Here is a 6,658-nt window from a genome sequence, read left to right on the forward strand (position 1 = left end):
TCCCACAATACATGCTGTATTCACACTATATCTCCAGTGAAAGGAAGATGCCACAATGGTGACTTTGGGTGTTATTCCTTACTCTGTGTTTCAATCACAGGGTAACTGAATTGAACACAAAGCAATTTAAAGCAGAAGAGCTGCTGCTTTGAGAAGCTTCTGCTGGTGACTGATGCTTGCTACCCCTTTTTTTTCTCCCAAATCTCTACAGCAGAGAATAAATAGGCTATAGAGCCAGAGACAGGTCCCTGGTACTTGTAGCAGTAGTTCTCTTTGCTGTGGTTTGGTCTGGGTTGTACCTATTCCTTTCTATAGATGGTCCTACTCTACTAATATTTTGAAATATAGGTCATCTCTTCCATCACCTCTAAGGATGGTAGTCAGCTCTGTCTTTCATTTGTGCAGAGTTACCTTCCATGTATGAGCAGGTGTCTTACGAGGTAGAGTTTAGAAAATCTACCACCATGTAGTCTGTTTGTAGTATTTTCTCATCATCACAGGATGAAATCCTGAAATAGTCTTTTCCTGCATCAGATGATGTTAATGGTTGCTAAAGGGTTGCAGATGTTTCAGTGCTTCAGGATGGCTCAATGGCTAGTCTTCAGTCCCTGGTGCTAGGTGAGGTCAAGGCTATTTGGCAGTGGTCTGATTACTATGGAATACTTAATAACTGTTAATAACTCAAAACTAATGTACTTGTCACTAGTACCAGGAGCTTTTTTTTTTGTTTCTTTATAGAAGGGTAAAGACCTTTGAGGTTTTATCCAACTTTTTGACAAAAAGTAGTATTGACTTTTATGTTATTGATATTACCTTCCATTTTCATTCCTGAGCTTCATAGGTGAAGGGGAGAGGGAAGGTTTACAGCCTCAACTCTTTGTCTAACCCTCTGTGTTACTCTAAACTGAAGTCTTGGCATTATCCTGTTTATTCCACAGGAAGAAAAAAATGTCTACCTGCCTCTCCATAGATAATTTCTAACAGATATTTGCTTGATAGTGTTCTCTTATTGAGGAGCTAAAGTGTCAGCTTGTAAGTTTTTTAGATTACCTTACAATTTCTAAATAGCACATGCAATATAGTAGGGAAGTAATTTTTTTTTTAAATTCTGCAAACTTGTTACTTGGTCACCCATTTGTACCATTGCAAAGTGCTTTGTCACTTTGTGGGCTGATGCAGGGGGATGGTAATGTTGTTCATGTCTTCCAAATAGACTGATTCTCAGGATCTATGAAGTACGTTTTGAAAGTCATATAAAGAAGAATTATAAACACAAGCGAAGTATCAGTTTTCCTTTTTTACAATTGCCTCTCTGTGGGGTGTGTTCTGCCTTTTCTTCCATTTCACTATGTATAGCCGTCAGTAATTTCACATGCGGAATGGAAGACAAATCAGAGTGGTATCTACTCTGGTCAAAAGCACAAAACAGTTCTCATCCCACTCAGTGCCAAGAAAAATCTGGCTCTAGTGCCCAAGAGACGCCTCAACCAAGAGTAGGAGAGATGTATCTACTCTGAGAACACTATATTAAATGGTTAGTAACTGTTTTCCCCTTCTACATAGTACATGTCCCTGGCTATATAGTGTTTCTCACAATGGAAATGTCTAATGCTGTCTTTGAGAATTGTATACAGGTGAAAGTCAGCACAAGGAACCATTACATTGCTTTTTAAATATAAATGTGCATCTGTTTGGGGGTCTGGGCTACTTTTTCTGTTGTAGCAATAATTATCTCTTTGATTAATGTTGCTCTTGTCTTCAAGTCTAGGAAAAGAAATGTGTTGAAGTAGATTGTAGAGTATATTTTTGTTCTGTGCAGTAACATTTCTTTATAAGAGGCAATTAGAGAACGAAGTGTGTTGTAGAATATTGTGTTGACATCTCTACTCACAGATTAAGTTTTTAAAATGAAAATTTTCTGATGGAACTTCTTTAATCTTTTTAGGTATTAGTGTTTTTCTTTATTAAAGTCTCATTTCCTACCTGAGAAAAAAGAAATGGGTAATAGCTGTAAGAGAGGAAAAAAGTTGTTTTTTACTAACATGTCAGCTTGATCGTGTACTAATTCTACATTCAGGAGCCATTTTTTGGTCTGCCTTACCCCATGTGCAGATATCAGGGAATAAGAGAGCAAAAAGGTCTGTCCTCCTCCCTGTATGCTGGTTCTCTATCTGTTCTCCTCATATCCACTACAGCATCCTGCCTCTGCATTTTTGGCCCCTGTACACAGTCTGAGCAGAGAAGTAATTTGAGGGGAGGGAGCAGTCGGAATCCTTTTGTGTACAGGTAGCCAACTTTCTTGTAATAACTTATAAGGGCTACATCAGGAGCACAAATTTTGGAATCTGGAGAACTGCCCTTAGTTGTGCTGATTGTTGTACGGGACCCTAACCCTCACTGACGAAAGTGCAAGCCACCTCACTTATACCCTTGTACCACTGCTGGCATAAAAACAGCGATGAATTGGAGTTGATGTGGACAATCTGTAGGTATTGTGAGAAACCACATGGTAAGGACCGCCACTGTGAATTTGTTTTTCTCCAGACAATAGGCTTTTTTTTCTGCTGTGTAACTCATGTCCTTGAGTTAGCCTAAACAGGGACCACCATGGAGAGTGATGCATGAGATGATGTGTCCGTACAAGAAATCTGCTCCGTTTTGTGTGCTAGGGTGAATTCAGGTGCATAGTACCTGGATTCTTTTATTACAGTGTATTTTTCTACTCTCTGAATTATTAGTGTATTGTTTGTTCTGGAGACATGGAAGTAATTGTGAATATCTGTGAAATGCTAGTAGCATATGAGCATTATAAGAATCCGCGCTACAAAGTGATGCTGTGAGCAACTGATGAGTTGTGTGAATTGACCTTCATCTGTACTTTAATTTCCCAGTGTCATATCAAGCTAGGTTTTTTTTACATTTAGCTAGGACTTAAATTAATGTCAATATTTAACTTGTAACTTGAGCTAAGATTACAGCAAAACCAAATCTAATATCAAATTTCAAAGAAGCCTGCAGGAGTGGCTCTTAGATCAAAAAGTTATAGCTGATCTGACGTGCCAGTCTTATTCATGTATGGGCCTTTAGAAGAATGAAAGTATTAATTCCTATAAACATAAAGGCAGAACATAGGGAAGTGAGGGCACTTTTCATCCAAGCACAAAGACTAAATTAAAGACTACAAGAAGGTATAGTTATAGATTTCATTAGCAAATCTTATGTGAGAGTTATGAACTGTATTGCTATTATGAAGCTCTCAATTCCATTGAGCTTCTGACTGCCTGAAGCAGACCATTTTGCTAGCCATTGCTGAGCTCTGTGCTGCCCCACCTAGATTGCTACAAGTATCCCAGCAAATTAGTGTAAAGCTAGAGCAGGCATGTCTGGATTATACTGCAGCCAATGTTATGACTGCATATTTAATTACTGTGAGCTAACATAACTTTTTCCTTTATGAGGGCAAGTCTTGGAGATACTTCTCTTTCTTTGATTTTATTGTTTCTGTTGGTCTAAGATAAAAGCCATGCAGACTAAAGGAGTATAGTTCTTATGACTAAAAAAATGCCAGTGTGAACACATCTTACATAGTGTGTTACAGAATTACTTTTACATGTATGCAGATTTAGTTGTGTAGATCAACTATAGATAGCTATGTTTGTGGTAGAGAAGTGACATAGCAAACAGTATAGAATATAAAACTGAAACGGGCTTTATTGAAATAATCTTCAGTGTTTGACTTGTATTCATAAAGGATTTAGTTAAATCCTTAAATTCACTCATTCTCAACAGGTAAGAATTAGAACATTGCTGTTTGTAATAGCAAAAAAAAAAAAAAATTCATTGCTAGAATACTACATGGCCTGAAGTTCTCTAGTCTAAATATCATTTAATCTAAATATACTTATCAGTGGCTCAAAAAAAAGTTTTGTTAAATAAAATTGTAAAGTCAAAAACCACTTGACTGAGATAGAATGTATTTAGTGAACAGCTAATTTAAGACCAATGTGAACAGCCACCAAAACAATTCTTTAATGACGACTGCGGTTCTGCTTCATAAGAATGCTCTTCTGGGAGCTAGCGGTATACTGAATTTCCGTTAGTTTCCCAAGGTAAAGTGATCTTTCTCTTCCCTTCATAGACACACATCTCTATCCACTGCCGCCTTCATGAACCTTATTTTACCTCTTGGCTGCATGCACTGGGAGGTCTCGTTGGTGTAAGTGGAATATAGCTATGCCCTAGAAAAACAGGATTTCTGGATTCTTGTTTGTTCCCTGTATTGGATATGCAGCGCCCGTTCTTTCATCGCTCTGAACGCTGAGCAGACATTACGCTCAAGTATTAATCCTGCATAGATAACTCTTCCTCCTAGGTCAGCAGGACTGTTCATGGAAGGGCTCAATGCAGTTCTGTATTTCCATTTTCAGTTACTGTTGAAATGGCCATCTCTCTTACCTCATAATGTGATTTTTTCACATGAAATGAGGCAGTTCTCTTTGGTTTGATGTTATCATTTTAGAATTTAAATATTTTTCTTAATGCAATTCCTTATATGTTATTCATAATTATAAAGTATAGTTACTTAAGTAGGTTTCAAAGTACATACAGAACTGTTGAGGACAACCATCCAGTAAAGCATCATGTGTGCGTATGCTAATCTATAACCTTCTCTTCTGCAAAGTTTTCTCACAAAGTAATGTCAAACTCACTGTAGTTTGCATAACAAGTTATTTGGGGTTTTTTAATGCATAAAATGTGGCTAGCACTGTTTTAATGTATATATGGATGTGACTCTCTATGGGGATATCGGTGGGAGTGCTGTTAGAATAGTATCAGATCCTCTGTTCTGCGTGGTAGACAAAATACCTGTATTTATGATAGGTTGCGTACAAATCCCAGATTCTAATCTGTACCTTTGAATGTGCATATGTATTAATAATCTTGGTAAACAAACCACTGTGTTCATATATGTTCTTTACCAAGTTGGTGTTCTAGACGAGCACCGATCTTACTGTTTGCTTTTATTTTATGCATATAGAATCATAGAATGTCCTGAGTTGGAAGGGACCCACAAGGATCATCAAGTCCAACTCCTGTCCCTGTGCAGTACAACCCCAAATTCACACCATATCTCTGAGGGCGTTGTCCAAGGGCTTCTTGAACATCGTCAGGCTTGGTGCTGTGACTGCCTCCCTGGAGAGCCTGTTCTAGTGCTCCACCACCCTCTGGGTGAAGAACTATTTCCTAATATCCAACCTAAATCTCCCCTGGCTCATCTTCCTGCCGTTCCCTCAGGTCCTGTCATTGGTCACCACAGAGAAGAGATCAGCACCTGCCTTCCTCCTCCTCCCCTTGTGAGGAAGCTGTAGACCACGATGAGGTCTTCCCTCAGTCTCCTCTCCTCTAGGCTGAAGAAACCAAGTGACTTCTGGATTCTCTTTAGTAGCTTTATATCCTTAAGGTACTGTGGCACCCGAAACTGCACACAGTACTCAAGGTGAGGCTGCACCAGTGCAGAGCAGAGTGGGACATTCACCTCCCTTGACAGGCTAGCAACACAGTGCTTGATGCACCCCAGGATGCCGTTGGCCCTCTCGGCTCCCAGGGCACACTGTTGGCTCATGTTCAACTTGCCATCAACCAGAACCCCCAGGTCCCTCTCTGCAGGGGGACCTCTGCAGACCAGCCTCTCGTTCCTCAGTCTGTATGTACATCCACGGTTGCCGTGCCCCAGGTGTAAAATCCAGCACTCGCCCTTGTTAAAATTCATACAGTTGGTGATTGCCCAGCTCTCCAGTCTGTCCAGACTCCTCTGCAGGGCCTCTCTACCCTCCAGGGTGTCAACAGCTCCTCCCAGTTTTGTGTCATTGGCAAACTTAATCAGTATTTTTTCAAGTCCTGCATCCAAGTCATTAACAAAGAGATTAAAGAGTCCCAGCCCCAAGATGGATTCCTGCGGAACCCTGCTAGTGACCGGCTGCCAGCCTGATATAACCCCATTTATTATGACCCTTTGAGCCTGACCCATCAGCCAATTGCTCACCCACTGCATTATGTGTTTATCCAGCTGTATGCTGGACATTTTGTCCAGGAGGATACTGTGAGACAGTATCAACAGCTTTACTGAAATCCTAAAAGATCACATCGACTGGCTTTCCTTGGTCAACTAGGTGGGTGACCTTGTCATAGAAGGAAATCAAATTTGTTAGGCAGGACTTTCCCTTCATGAGCCTGTGCTGGCTGGGACCAATGACTGCGTTGTCTTTCAGGTGTTTTTTAATAACTCTGAGAATAATCTTCTCCATAATTTTACGAGGCACAGAATTGAGACTGATGGGCCTTGTAGTTACCAGGGTCATCCCTGTTGCCCTTCTTGAGGATTGGGACATCGTTTGCCAGCTTCCAGACAACGGGGACCCCTCCAGATTCCCAAGAGCATTGAAGAATATTGAGAGAGGTCTCACATCAGCCAGCTCTTTAAGTACCCTTGGATGAATCCCACTGGGCCTCATTGACTTATAGGGATCTAGCTGGAGCAGCAAGTCCTGCACAAGTTCAGAGTTGATAGGGAGTTTATCATTCCCACAGTCATGGTTCACTAGCCCAGGGCTCTGGGGGTTCCTGAGCCCACCATCAGTGGTGAAGACTGAGGCGAAGA

Source organism: Phalacrocorax aristotelis, chromosome 3, assembly GCF_949628215.1.
Source record: "Phalacrocorax aristotelis chromosome 3, bGulAri2.1, whole genome shotgun sequence".
In the NCBI taxonomy this organism is placed as follows: Eukaryota; Metazoa; Chordata; class Aves; order Suliformes; family Phalacrocoracidae; genus Phalacrocorax; species Phalacrocorax aristotelis.